The 14,286-nt window shown below is 45.7% G+C and overlaps 1 protein-coding gene across 5 annotated transcripts in view; it reads right to left on the bottom strand.

Annotated features, from left to right (window-relative positions):
* Nucleotides 1–13,953, bottom strand: part of epha8 (eph receptor A8) — an 88,273-nt gene extending 74,320 nt beyond the window's left edge. For all 5 annotated transcript variants that reach the window (XM_030091311.1, XM_030091315.1, XM_030091313.1 and 2 more), the window contains exon 1: nucleotides 13,893–13,953. The gene's annotated coding sequence lies outside the window, so the exon portion shown is untranslated. The remainder of the gene's footprint in view (nucleotides 1–13,892) is intronic.
* Nucleotides 13,954–14,286: the final 333 nt, after the last annotated feature.

Genomic DNA, 14,286 nt, shown 5'->3' with positions numbered 1-14,286 from the left:
TGTCTGCTCTTTCATAAACTGACCACATCAGGAGTCAAGACACCAGAAACAACAAAGTGATCTTCATCGCACTCAAAAAGTATGACAAAACTCAGTGAAGGTAAAGACAACATCCATCAAACAGCTAAACCCAACCACAACTCAACTGCAGTAACAAAACTGCAGGTATAGAGAGTGAAGTTGTCTCAATAGCAGACGGGAGGAAAACTCCTTCACACGGAAAAGAAAACAGAAAACTTGACACATGGTAACGGTGCTCAGACCCACTGAAAACACAACTTTTTGAAAATGGCTCCCAAGGTGGAACTTTTAGAAAACACTCCAAGTCTGTCTCCATGGAAACAGAGGAAAACTCGACTTTTTGAACATGCTCGGACTGCGTATGAGTTTTGATGTTGGAAATGCTGCTGCTTCACCGCGGCTGTAGAAAACAGTTCTCCTGCACATGCTCAGCAGATGGACAATGACTGGAAAGCATCAACGCAAAATTAACTGCAAAACTGACAAACCGGCCGCCCATCAGGACATTCTGAATCACGCAGGGTGAACCGAACTGCTCAGGACTTCACAGAGAAGCATTGCATCGCTGTTGCACCTGGAGCAGCACAGCCGGGCCCGTGCGAGCGTCTGGGTGGCATTTCCAGCCATGCTGGCCCCATGTGAAGTAACAGGTCTGCATATTAACGGAGAGAAAATATCAGGCTCTGCCCAACACCTTCCTGCCTCTCATACTATCAGCCGCACAACCAGAATAGACTTAATAACTTTGCTCCTGTCGGTGTGTGGATGTGTGTGTGTGAGGGAGCGTGTCTGTCTGTGGGCTCTTTGACAGCGATAACCTTTCTGGAATAGGAGTGTTAATTGCACTGGTCTGGATCAGTGGGGGAGATGGTGTAATTGCCATCTATTCTGAGATGCACTTTTTACAGGCAGTGTGTGTGTGTGTGTGTGTGTGTGTGTGTGTGTGTGTGTGTGTGTGTGTGTGTGTGTGTGTGTGTGTGTGTAAAAGGATAAAAACATTTCAACCTGGTGGGATGTTTTTTTTTCTCTCTTCACTGGTATTAAAAAGGGAAGTTTGAGAGAGAAAGTGGAATTTCCAGCTGGATCTCGGTGGCTGCTCTGTCTGTCTGAGGCCGCCGCTCACCTCTCCATGCCGCCAGCGCTGTCGGCCCGGTGTGTTCAGGGAATCAGGTCCTGTCCCCTTCTGCTTTCAAAGACTTAGTTTTCGTTTAACATTGCGCTGGATCACCTCACTGAGGATCTTTCAGTGCAGGATCAGAGCAAATGCTCCGGTGTGTGGTCGTCCAATAACTGATGTCTGCAGCCAGGTTAACACCGGAGTGTTTACTGCGTTGACGTTTTCCCTGAACAGCTTTGCTCTGACTGTTTTGGTTGCAGTTCTGAACAGCAGGAGGTCTTATTGACAAAGATAACGTTATTTTCAATAGTTCTGAAATGTTGTCAGCTATCATGGTGTCAGCGAACTGAATCTTCAACAAGACAATGATTAAACAGAAAAATGCTCTCCAAACGACACAAAACAACTGTGTGTGTTGGTTGAGTCAAAATTCTGTGTGCAGGAAGGTGACACACACTGAGCCACTTCATGACTTCCTGATGTTTTCTGACCAGACATGTCCAGATTTCACACACCTACAATCAAATATGCTATAAAAACATGAAATGATAAACCTGCATATCGTGCATGTAGCTCAGGGATGCTCCAGTACCTCTGTTAAAGGATGAGATCTGTCCTTTAGCTACTTGCTGATACCAAGTATCAATACAAGAATCTATTAAATGCCAAAAAGCTTCATTAATCCTCCATACTCAGCAGACAAACAATATGTGGAGGCCATGCGTTGCTGTGAACCTTTTCTGCACAGCTTCAGTGTCGATGCTCACAGTGTGTAGCGTCTCTCGACACACCGAGAGACCGGGCCCGCTGTGTGTGTGTGTGTGTGTGTGTGTGTGTGTGTGTGTGTGTGTGTGTGTGTGTGTGTGTGTGTGTGTGCTTCAGTCATTCTCATTAATATTAAAGAATCTCTAAACCACTGACGTCGCTCGTCCTTCCTTGCAACCAGCTGCTGACGGTGCTGATAGACGACAGGAACCCTCTCCATATCGGGGAGTTTCTGCAAGAACAAATCTGTACAGCGTGGTTCACTCCTACATTGAAACATTTTGATCTGGCCAAGACAAAATGTTGGCAGATCAGATACCCATCACTGGCACTGGTGAATCCTTGCTATAGATGAACGTTCAGTTCTCAAGCTGTTAAAACATTGACCTATATCATCACGTAGAATGACCTCTGTTTGTTGTGTTGATTAGAAATGAACAAAAAAAGGTTGCAGTGATTCAAAGAAGAAAGAAAGTGTATTTAAAGGCGGGTGGAGAGAAAGGATGCAGAGCACACGTCGCTCAGATCAGTGGTTTTAAACCGGGGCTCTATAGGAACAATCAACAATCAAATCATTTCACCATTTGCACAAGTCAGTCCAACCACGACCTTAATTGTTTTGGTGAATCACAGATGATCTGCAGTCTTTAAAAAAAATAGGTTAGGAAGGTTTCTTGTGGGTTGGAAGGGAAATTAATGTCCACCGTCCAGCTCTGGTACGTAAACCCTTCGTTTGGGCAGATTCTTTCTCTTGAAGGTACTGGTGCTGGACTGAGAGCGGTTCATGACTGATCGTTACTTTCAGGTCTGCTGCGGCTTCGTCTGACCGCTCAGGTAAAGCTGTGCTTGTTTGTTTTTCCTGGACCATTCAGATCCTGCTCCCCAACTGAAAGCAAGCTGCTTACCCTCCCAGGAAAACACCGTCACCATTCTCAGGAGGAGACAGTAAATGATTCAGAAAATCCTGGAATCAGCACCTTTGATGTCCAGACAGAAGCTCCCATCTGATGCTTCCTGCCGCATTCTCACAGAGCCGCCCATGATCCGGCACCTGCAGCACATCTTTGAATTCACCTGATGTGTTTATTAGGAGATATGTACCCAAAGAGCAGCTGCTGAGGTTTTGTTCGCACCACCATCAGCACCTGTGTCGGCGTCTCACGGGAGCTGGTAAAGCCAATTACGCAGTGGTGGACGGTCATCGAGAGGGCAAAAGAAATAGTTCAAAGACGAGCTGAAGGTGTGTTCAGGAAGTGTGTAATCAGACCTAGAGGACGGACCTGCTGATAGCAGCAGAACGGCAGGGGAGAAAGTGCTGGCTTCTCATTTGAGGTGGAAATTCAGGAAAAATGTTAATGTTATATCTTCAGTCACACCTGAGGGTCTTTTCAAGAAGCACCTCTTCTGTAGATTTTGGTCGTTGTTTCAGTAAAATTTCTCAAAAAGTAACCATGTCGAAGGCGTGTAGCTTCAGGACCTGAGCGCTAGCTTAGAAATCACGACCATCTTCATGATCAGTGAAACTTTTAAGATTTCCTCATTTAGGAATGACTCAGTAGAATGAAGTGACAGAGAAAAAGAGGAGTGGATTCAAAAAATAATTAAGAAATAATCAAATGGCTAATTTAGGAAAAGAATAAACAGAATCTTTAGATAAAATCTCAGCATGACAGAGGAAAGTATAAAAAAACAAATACAGAAAAACAGAAGGAAAAAGACAATAAATGGCGACTTATATCATGTAAGAAAAATTGACAAACTTAAAGAAAGAAGCCCTTGAACTAAAACGCCGGACTGAAGATGTGCTCCTTCTTGTAGACGCTGCTGATAGTTGCCTCCTGGTTCTCATCCATCTGACAGAGAGGAAGCTGAAGGACCCTCAGCAAAGGCCTTTCTTTCCGTTTATGTGTCAATATATGATTCATCCCTGAAGTTCTGAGGAGTCACCTGCTGATAGGTCATATATTCAGGCACAAGACAATGCAGGTCTTTAGAAACCAATGAAACGTGTTTTGAAGTGGTTCAAACACTCAAACACCTTCAAAAGTCTTTTATCCTTTTATTGCATTGGAATCTTCTAAGATACCTTTGAATTCTTAAAGGACGTCTTCAGTTTGAGGCTTTCTTTCCAGACATGATCTTAAACGACAGATTCCCACCGGGGGTCTGGGGTTGTGCTGGTGGGGCAGCAGACTTTACCAGGGGTGTCTAAAACATTTCAGTTCTGGAGCCACGTTCAGCCCACTTCTTTCCCGTGGCTCCAGTGACGACCAACTCAACACAACGCCAATTTTAATGAGATCTTCTGGTGTAAAACAGTGAAATGACTCAAGGACTTCCAGGTGTTGGTTCATTTTTTGCTCATGGGCCTGATACTTACACCCTAAAGACACTTTTTTGGATGTTTCAATTTTATATTTATAAAAACCAATTTATATCATTAAAACTCCAGATAACAGTTTGAAGTGAATCGGAAGCTGTGAAGTGACTGTGTCTCCCTGTGATGGACGTGGCCCAGCGGACTCGGCATTCACTCAGTCAGCTGGGGATTACCTCCAGCACCCGGCGATCCACACTGATATAGAGCGTGCTGGCGGACAGTAATAAACTTTATCTCTATAGCATCTTTAATTTGAGAAAAGCTGCTCGAAGCACTTTAAGACAATTAGAGAAAAACAAGCACCGAGTGTGTTCAAGATGATCTGACACTTAAATGTGTATTAATTATTATATCACTTCATTAGACTTAACCAAAAACAGTTGAGTTAGGATTTAAACTGTGAAATTAAAATCACAGAAAACCTGTGAAGGTATGCAAAAGTACAGAACAAGTGTACGTTTAAAGACTAATTTTTTTAAAAGATGTTTACAGCTTTTAGTGTAAATCGTGAAACGGGCTTCCTCCATGTGTTTAGGGCAGAGTTGACAGAAGCTACATCTACGACGATCTTATTAGTGTTTCAAGATGAACCTTCAGTAAACCAGCAGCTGATGATCACAGTGTTCTGGCAGACGTGTAGCTAACAAGAGGGCTGGCAATCCAGCCTGATCCCTGCTCATTAGGGGTTTGAGAACCAGGAGGGGGACATTAAAATCAGCTCTAAAGGTCACCGGAAGCCAGTGAGGAGCCGCTAAAACTGGACTAATGTGCTCTCCCCTCTGGAAGTTGGAGTCAGAGAGTAGTTTTAATCAGGAGGGCAGTAAAAGGAGCTTCATGATGTATTCAGCTTGACATGAAGACGCCAGCGGTTCCTCCGCATCCCTCTGGCTGATGTTTCGTCTTACTGTAGCTTCAGAAGTGGAAAAAACCCAAAACGATTGATTACTACATAATTCTACGGTCTGTTGAGGCGTTTCAGGACGACGCAGTGCCTTCTCGTATTGTTCGTGGACTTCGTGCCATCTGATTTGGTTCTTGTATCACACTCGGTATTGGCAAGCAGCTGAAGGTTCCTACATGTACTCCTCCTTTACAAAAGTCTTTTGGTGCAATCCTACAGACAACACATCTAATGTGAAAAACAGCCCAGATTTTCATCCACTGACCCGACTATTCTGATTTGTGGGAGGAAGTCCCGGGTCGGTCCAGGACCTGCTGTAAAGATTAGATCCCTCAGGCAGTCTGGATGTCCGGGATTCTTCATTAACAAACCAACACTCTGAACGGAGCGGGAAGGATGGATATATTGATATGATGATATGTTGATATACTGACAGGACATTACACTCTGACTCCTCATGTCTGGCATCTATGTTCCCATCAGAGTTTCTTCTTGCCCAGTCTTGGCCATGTGGGAAAACAACACAAAATGAAGTGTTATTATTCTGTTTTTCTGTTTATAAAAAAAATCAGGCTTCATACTCAACACGAATATCTCCGAAGTTACTGTTCAGCCATCAGATAAAACTCCTGTTAGAGAGCAAGCAGGCTGTGTGTGTGTGTGTGTGTGTGTGAGAGAGAGAGAGAGGGGAAGTGAAAGTAACAAGGAGTTAGGAATAGTTAGTTATAGCAACAGACTGTGGGGCTTCTGACACCTCAGCTCATCAGATGCTCATCCACATCATGACTTCCCTGGCCCACGTTAATCACACACACACACACACACACACACACACACACACACACACACACACACACACACACACACACACACACTGTACTGTCAGCGGTATTGATTGTGGGGTGGCCGGTGGATGAACCTGTCACGGCCAACACAGATCGGACTGGAGGATAATGAAGTCTTCCTGCCCTATCTGACAAGCTCCGAGTGTGTGTGTGTGTGTGTGTGTGTGTGTTATACAGCAGGAAAACAGAGAAAGATGCTCCTGGGACAGCCCACGGGCGTCCTAACCACTGCCTGAATAAATTGGATGGAAAGAAGCCCCTTGAGCCGAAGACGTGATCTGTCATGATGCCATCTAAACGAGAGTCGGATCGAGGAAGAGGTCAGGGTGCTAATAAAGACCTGACACACACACACACACACACACACACACACTGAGACATAACCACAACCTGACAATTCTCAGCTACTTTCCAGGAAACATTTTAATCCGGCTGTGTTAAAATATTCTGCCTGGTCTCTCCTCCTGCCTCGTGTCGGGTCTGCTTCTTATAAGAGCTTCTGCGTTTTTTTTTTTTATAAGGAAAACTGCACAACAGCAAATCAACACCACCCTCTGCATCCCAACCTCAATAACATAACATTATACGTTTTTTTTTTTACCTTTTAAACACTCCTGTGATGGTGCAAGGATGTAACAGGTGCAAAGAAATTCAGTTAATTGAAGGAAACCAGCATTTCTGATCCTAATCATTAATGGTTAAAATCTCATTGATATCAACTGAAAGGATTCAGTTCACTGTTGAAGATGAGGCGGCTGTGGGTTGGTAGAGTGTTTGTCTCTCTATTGGAAAGTTGCAGGTTCAATCCTGCGTGTCGACGTGTCCTTGAGCACATCGAACTCCAAACTGTTCCCACTGTGCATCTTGCATGGCAGCCATAAATAAATATATATTACATTTCTCCTACATGTAGCACTTTGAGATTTTAAAATATAAAATGTGTTTTAATCATTATTTTGTGACATAACTGAAATCTTGGCTCTCTGATTGTTAAGACAGTAAAATGTCACGCCCTTTAATTTAACCCCTTGACGTCCGTCCTCTCCTGTAGCTGTGAGTTTGGATTGTGGTTTTGCTTACTCAGTTTAGGTCTTCATATTTATCATTCTATGCAGTGTATACCTTGTTTGGAAACTTGCTTTGTTGACAAAATGAATATTATGTTCATTTCAGAAAGACAACCCCTGAGGTAACAGAGAAACGTTTCAAATAAACTCTGAAGTGGATTCGACTGAATCATATCATGTCAGAGTTTGGATCAGATTATAAGAGGTTGACTGATAATCTGCCTGATGCCTCTGATAAAGGGCTGCAGACAGCCGATCGGGTCATACGAGCCCGTCACGTAACCCAGAGGTCAGTGGACTGACCTCTGGGTGGATCCCAAGTGGACTTGGGATTGACAGATTGCCGGTTTGTTGTTCAGGATTAATGGAGTTTGGCTCATGGGTCAAGTGGCAGCTCAGCTGCCCTCGTAATTCAGATGAGATTCACTTGTCTACCTTTCTGGTGAAGCAGCTTTAATAATTATGACAGGAACGATGGAAGCCGTCAGGTCTCAGCTGAAGGGGGCGCCGCGGGCCAGACGGGGGTCGTGAGTGTGACCTGCTGCTGATTGCTGTTATTCCCTGGCGGGAAGCAGCCAGATGTGTTGAGGCGGGACAGCTGACCTACTGTCAAGGCAAAGGCCGTGCAAATACCTCTGAATACCAGATCAGACCGGTGCTTTGATTCTATCCACCCCGTCAGGTGAAGGGCGGGGCTTTTCTGATTGGTTAAAGACCTCATGGTTTCCCACAGTTCGTCCACTGGGAGCAAAAACCTCCAAATGGGAAATGAAGGAGTCCCAGCTGAGCCGCACGCCGTCACTCACTCAGAACACGACCCCACGTCCAGGAAACGGCCTGCCGACTCGTTTAATCCATCTCCTTCCTGCTCTCGTCCTCCCCGCGGGCCGCCTCTCAGTCTGTTTCTCCGCCTCACCTCTGCCTTGCTCGCTGGCTGTGTCGCCCCCCTGAACAATACTTCAATGTAAAAATAACATGATTGAAGCCGCGGGACGGCGGCAGATCCAGCCTGGGCTGGATTTCTTATGTAACGGCACATTTGGCACCGTGCTGCAGAAGCCAGAGACTCCCCGTCTGCTGTGTGACCGGACGGACGCCGGCCTCTCTCGCCGCGCAGATAACGGCTCAAATCTCCTTCCTTCAGCTGCAGCTCGTCCTTTCTCCACCTAACACCATCAAAACGCTGCTGCTGCCCGGAGCGGAGGGCAGCTGGAAACCAAATGCTGCTAACATTGCAAATTCGAAACACTGAAGTGTCAGAATACCAAGAAAAAAAGTGTGTGTGTGTCTGTGTGTGTGTGTGTGAGAGAGAGAGTGAGAGTTATACTGTCAAAACATCCATTTATCAAAGAGCCCATGAGGTCTCAGCAATCTTTTCCTGTCCAGTCCAGAGCAGGATCGTCCAGGATTCACACTCATGCTGTGGGAGAGATTTGCTCTCAGCCCCACATAAATAAAACTCAGACGTCCTCACAGTCTGGCTACACGCTGAACAACCATCAGATCCCATTAACACCACTGCATTTCAAACGAAGACGTCTTGATTTGGCTTTTTCATTTCAGAAAATGTTCGGGTTTACACAGCATTTTGGAAGGAATGTCTGTTTACACGCACAACACAGAAAGGCTGAAGAGGATGTAGGAAGTATGCTGTGCCAAAGTCTCTCACACACAATTTATTTAATTCTGAACATACCTGTCCAACTTATACCCCTTTCCCACTGCAACTAGCGGGTCGACCCGTGTCTGCGACCCGCTAACTATCGCCTTTTTAGACGCCTTTCCCACCGCCTGCTGACCCACGTCTCACCTCCTGCTGGCGAGCCGCGTCGCTGCGTTTTCCCACACTGATGGTGTCCCACGTTGATGACATCATCAGCGCGACGGAGCAAAACGAAAGTAAACAATGCAGCGGAAAACAGTCCCTGTTACCTGTAGACGAATCTCCTCTTCCCCACGGATCAGGGGAAGCTCTCTGGTCTCGCTATCTTGCCATTTCTGGGTCGTCTGGATGAAGGAAACCTCAAGCTGTGTCCAGAAACAACAACTAGCGCGCTAACTTAGCCGCGCTGCGTCGACGTCATCATGTAAGTTCCTCCCACTAAAAGCCGGTAGAAAGCTGAACCGGGAATTTACCGGGTCGACTGCAGGGTGAACGACCCGGGTCGAAATCCCGGGTCAAACCTTTTCCCACTGCCACGACTTAGCGGGTTTAAACGGGTTTTTTGGCCAGGACGAAAGGGGTATTAGAGCGGCGTCATGACACTGACTGTAAATCAGGACTTCATTCTGACCACTTGCTCCTTTAAAGGAGTTACTGGTAAAGATAAATTGGTACCTGAGGAAGTAATGCTGCCTCTTTTACTACCAGCTGGGCCTGTTTCACTGCATTTTAAAAGTGGTGCATTAGCTAACCCGTTAGCATCAAACAAGTCAACGTAACTAATGGTTCACTGTTACTTCCAGCTAAAGTTTCGTCCAAAAACTGTCAGAAACAATCTATTTAGCTGTTATTTTACTGTGAGGAGAACTGAGGGCCTAAGAAGTCAGTTCAGGATGATCACAGCCTCCTTCTGGAGAAGACAGGAGGTTAGCTAAAAAGCCACAGTTAAAGCAACAGTCTGAGCAGAGCAGCTCCAGAACTGCTTTAATCTACAAAGAACGCAACAGAAATCTCACAGAAACACCAACAGTAACTACGTCACTAATTAGGTTGTGGCGTTTCATTAGTACTGATTTAGACACCAATTAAGCCGACAATTCAATTCACTTTAATTTCTATTGCAGCGATAACGTAGCCATCTCACAGTTCTTTAGAGAGAAGAACCCAACAATCCCCCGACGGCGGAGACGTTCTGCAGAACCAGGCTCAGAGGAGGAGACTTCCTGCTGTTCCAGTTGGGGTTTGCTGATATAAGAAGAGGAAAGGATGGTACTTTGTCACATTGTTTAGGAGTGAATTTATCGTCATTACTGGCCAGCTCTGATATGACCTGATTTGAGGAAAAGAGCTGAATTTGAACTCCAGCCGTGAAGCAGCTCCAGCCGTGGGTCGCCTGATGTTTTCCGTGTGAAAATCCGTGTGAGTGCTTCCATTATAAAATCCGCCTCTTTGCAGCTCTGTGGACGGAAAGAACAGCTCCTCCATTAACATTCAGCATGTTCGACACACGAGTGCTGAACTGAAATGAACCCGATACCATCTGATCCCTGCCTTGACTCCTGCTTTGTCGCCTCGCCACGGTTATCTGCGGCACACAGCTTTGCATCGGCATCGCTCAGACTCTATTATGTGCTGAAACGTTCTTTACATGTATTCAGAGAGTCAAAGGCCTGGAACGAACTCTTCAGATCAGACATCAGAGCCCGCCTGGGTTCCACCGGGCGTGCAGAAACGCAGACCCGCCACATTAAAGTGCCGCTCGGGGTCCCATAGTTTAGCTGAGGAATCATTTGGGATGCATCATTATGGAGCTCCGAACATTTACTCCTTCCAATGAATCAAACTTCCTGCTCTGGGACGTCTGCTGGGCGCCGGGTGAGGGACGGCCCATGTGCAGAGAGGGACCCGTCAAATTACAGTCTCACTGGCGCAAATGGAGGCCGATTTCATTCAAAGCACACAGCAGTGGAATGTTTTCTCCTGCAGCAGGATGTGAGCGCAGTTTCTGATCCGCTCGTCCAGACCCCACACATTCTGCTCCAGCGCGGGAGACGGCTGGAGTCCGGAGGTTCTCTCATAATAATGAAAACGACAAAATAAGACTGTAAATGATGTTCTGACAAAACGTCAACAGGAGGTGAAAGATAGTTCATTCAACAGCAACAACTCTGACCTCCTCTGCAGAATGACTCAAAAGGAAAAAAAAAAGCATCAATTTTGTGTTTTTGTGTCAGAAAAGTTTTGTGTTTCAAGACAGAAGACAGTCATCATGATGTACTCCCATAAACAGGAAGTCATCTCTTCAGATTCCTCTACTTTGGGGGAATCCTGATTGAAAAGAGTTCATGACTTGATTTCCATCCTTCATAGTGACGCTTTATTAAACTGAAGGTCTGAAATGATTTGTCTCCCTTCTTAATTACAGTGTCCACCTCTGGAGAAACACTTAACTGAACTGATTCCAGCTGTTCGACCCATTTTGGAATAAAAAGGTTTCATTTGTTATTTCTAAATATTGAGTATCTAATATTTGTCTGACTGTGTCAGTTTGAGAGGGTGTCAGTTTGTATTTTACTAATAACCCTGCAACTTTTTCTTCCCCTTGCAATGTATTTGTTATGTATTTGGTCTAAATTCCTGCAGATCTTTTATTCCCACTCAGTATCACTGTCTGATATCTTCTAACAGTGTGTGTCAGAAGTATTTTGCACAACACTTCAGGATTCCTTGTATGATGCTAAACAATGGAAACATCTGGAAAAACCAGCCCACAACGAAACTTTAAGAGAAAGACATTAACTGTGAAAAGGCTGTTTGTTGTGCATTGTGTGGGGATTGCAGTGTTTGTGGGAGACGTTGCGCCATGTGGAGACGTGAGCCGAAACATGAGAGCTGCAGCAGGAAGCAGCATTAGCATCAAAGCTGCTCTGAAATTATAAATGTACGCAAGCCAAAAGCTGCAAACTGCTGCAAAAAGAGGGATTAAAGGTGGTGCAATGTTGACATTGAATGTAATTTTTGTGAGAGAAAAAAAGAGATTTCTACATTTTGGAAAAAGATATTTCATTCGATGGTAATTTTTCTATATTCTCTCCGCTTTGCACTGAAACAGGAAATAATTTAGAATTGTGCTCGCTGTGGTCCTTCAATTCACGTCAGCTTTAAGACCATGTTCCCTACATTCACATGACAGTGATTCGGGTGAAAATGCATTGTTTGGGCATTTTCATAACATTTTCATAACAGAAAAGCTTCGCGTTACATACATACGTACACATGAAAATAGCAAGAATTCTGAAAACCTCTTAGTGGCGCAGAGTTTTTGAGCACTGTTGTTATTTTCACTTCATGTTTCTTTTCCTGTTCGACCACCCTCTACTGGACTGTTAAGTTAGAACATGGATTCATCAGCAAAGAATTATTCTTTTGGTTTTTAAACTGAAAGTTCAACTTAAAGGTATTGTGTCGACAGGAAGACAATCGAGACTAAATCCTCGGGGGGAGATTTGTGGGTGCAGCACATGAGCCATTGTTTCCACCCTGAAAGTCATTTTTTCAGCCACCAATTTGAAACACAGCCTGTTTTTCTCCTTCCTCTGCCACTCAGCACAAAACGCCCACCTTATGTAACCTCACAAAAATGCCAGAAAGCCGAGCCTCCTCTCTGAATCCATCATGTGAAAGACAAAAACCCTCTGCCATCAGGTTAGGACTGAATGTTTCAGGCACATTGAGCCAATCGAATCAAACAGTGGCGGCCGGGTTTGTGTAATCTAGATGTAGGAACAGGGCCTGTCAGGACGGAGATTCACTCCTCACGCTGATTTCACACTCAAGGAGTCATTTCACTCCCAACTCTAATCCAATTCTTCCAGCTCTTTTCCCGGGACTTGAAAGACAATCCATCTGTTCCTCCTGGCCGCCGCTCAGTCGCAGCCGCTCCGGTGTCGCGGCCCGCAGGTGAGTTAGATATTTCCCCCGCTTTGGCCGACAGCCGGGGGGAGTCACGGCGGCAAGGCGCCGCTGTAAAGATCGCGGCTGGAGTCCTAATTCATCACCCCGGGCATCATCATGCGGCATTACGATATGCTAATGCGGCGACGCCGTGCCCTCGCTGTCACCTCGCTTCCCTCGCTTTCATCTTCCTCTTCCCCACCTCGGGGGTCCGAGCCCCCCAACACCTCCACCTCCGCCACCTCGCTGATTGTGTGTGGTAGAAGACAAGCGGGGAGGCGGGGAGTGATGCTGCGGCCGGTGTTGCTGTCTGTCTGCCAGTGATGAGCTTGTAATTAGGCGGCGGTGTCAGCGTTACAATCGGACGCCGTTTGTAAAGTAGCAGCGCCGCTTTGACAGATAAAAAATAAAACAATGATTAAAAAAAATAAAACCACAACAGGTGAGGTGTGAAGTGACTGAGTCGCTGCACGAGCGCAGCAGGCTGTATGCATGAGGTGAATACTGAGAGAGTTACGACAATGTTGCAACAGACGCCATTTTTTGTCCAACAAGTGTAAAGCCGCAAAAGTTTGAAGGTAAATATCACAAGTTTTCTACAAGAGCTTCATACAGACACCCAGTTTTTTTCAGCCTGTAACAGATACAGTCAATCACATCATCAATAACTCTTCCTGAACAACATCCCGGCTGTTGCCTCAGCTCCACATTCTGATGGCACTGACGTGAGAGCATGGCCAGCAGCTGATGAAAAGAAACAATACAGGGACGACTGCTGGGCTGAAAACGGTGGAACCGAGCGGTCACTGTCCCAGCTGTCCCAGCACTTCCACTCCATCCACTCAGAGCTGAGCCCGAAAGTCTCCACAAAGTTCTGTTTTCGCCCGTCTACATGACGACGGAGTCACAGCGTTTTCAAAAAGTTCCATTACAACATATTATAACATATATATTATAACTTTTTTTTTATTTTAAACCGATGTTTTCAGTACATGGAAACGTTACCATTCAGTCAGTTTGATATTATTGATGTTCATATTGTGATAAATTTGTGATTTATTGTGCAGCTTTAGTCTGAAACCAGACCGAGCGCAGGTTCATCATGAAACAGGAGTTTTTAAAGCTTCTAAAAAGCATTTAGAGGCATGAATCATGCAGTGGGAATCATTGAGCTCTCACCCCGTGTGATGGATACGTCAGCCAGCCCCAGTCTCCCGTGATGGTCGTCGTGTCCAGTAGATTCACTGAAAAACAAAACACAAGCGGCACCAGGTGAATTTTAAATCGTTTTTTTCTCCTTCTGTCTTTCATCACCTTCCACAGTGAGCCACAGGCGTCTGTGTGAGTGTGAGTGTGTGTGTGTGTATGTGTGTGTGTCCTCCGGACACCTGCCTGACAGCTGTGACTGATGAGGCGGGACGGTCGTCGCCGGATGTCACGGCGAGCGGTGTGACCTTGGCCGGTCTCGCCCTCGGAGCGCGGACCCTCGGCGGTCCCAGCCCAGAATAGAACCGGACTCTGATCGTTTCAGCAGCGACACACTGCTGAAGTCTGCTTTTCAGAAAGACGACGC

This window comes from Salarias fasciatus, chromosome 5, assembly GCF_902148845.1.
Source record: "Salarias fasciatus chromosome 5, fSalaFa1.1, whole genome shotgun sequence".
Lineage (NCBI taxonomy): Eukaryota > Metazoa > Chordata > Actinopteri > Blenniiformes > Blenniidae > Salarias > Salarias fasciatus.
Note: the sequence above shows the minus strand (reverse complement) of the source record. Positions and strands in the feature narration are given on the sequence as shown.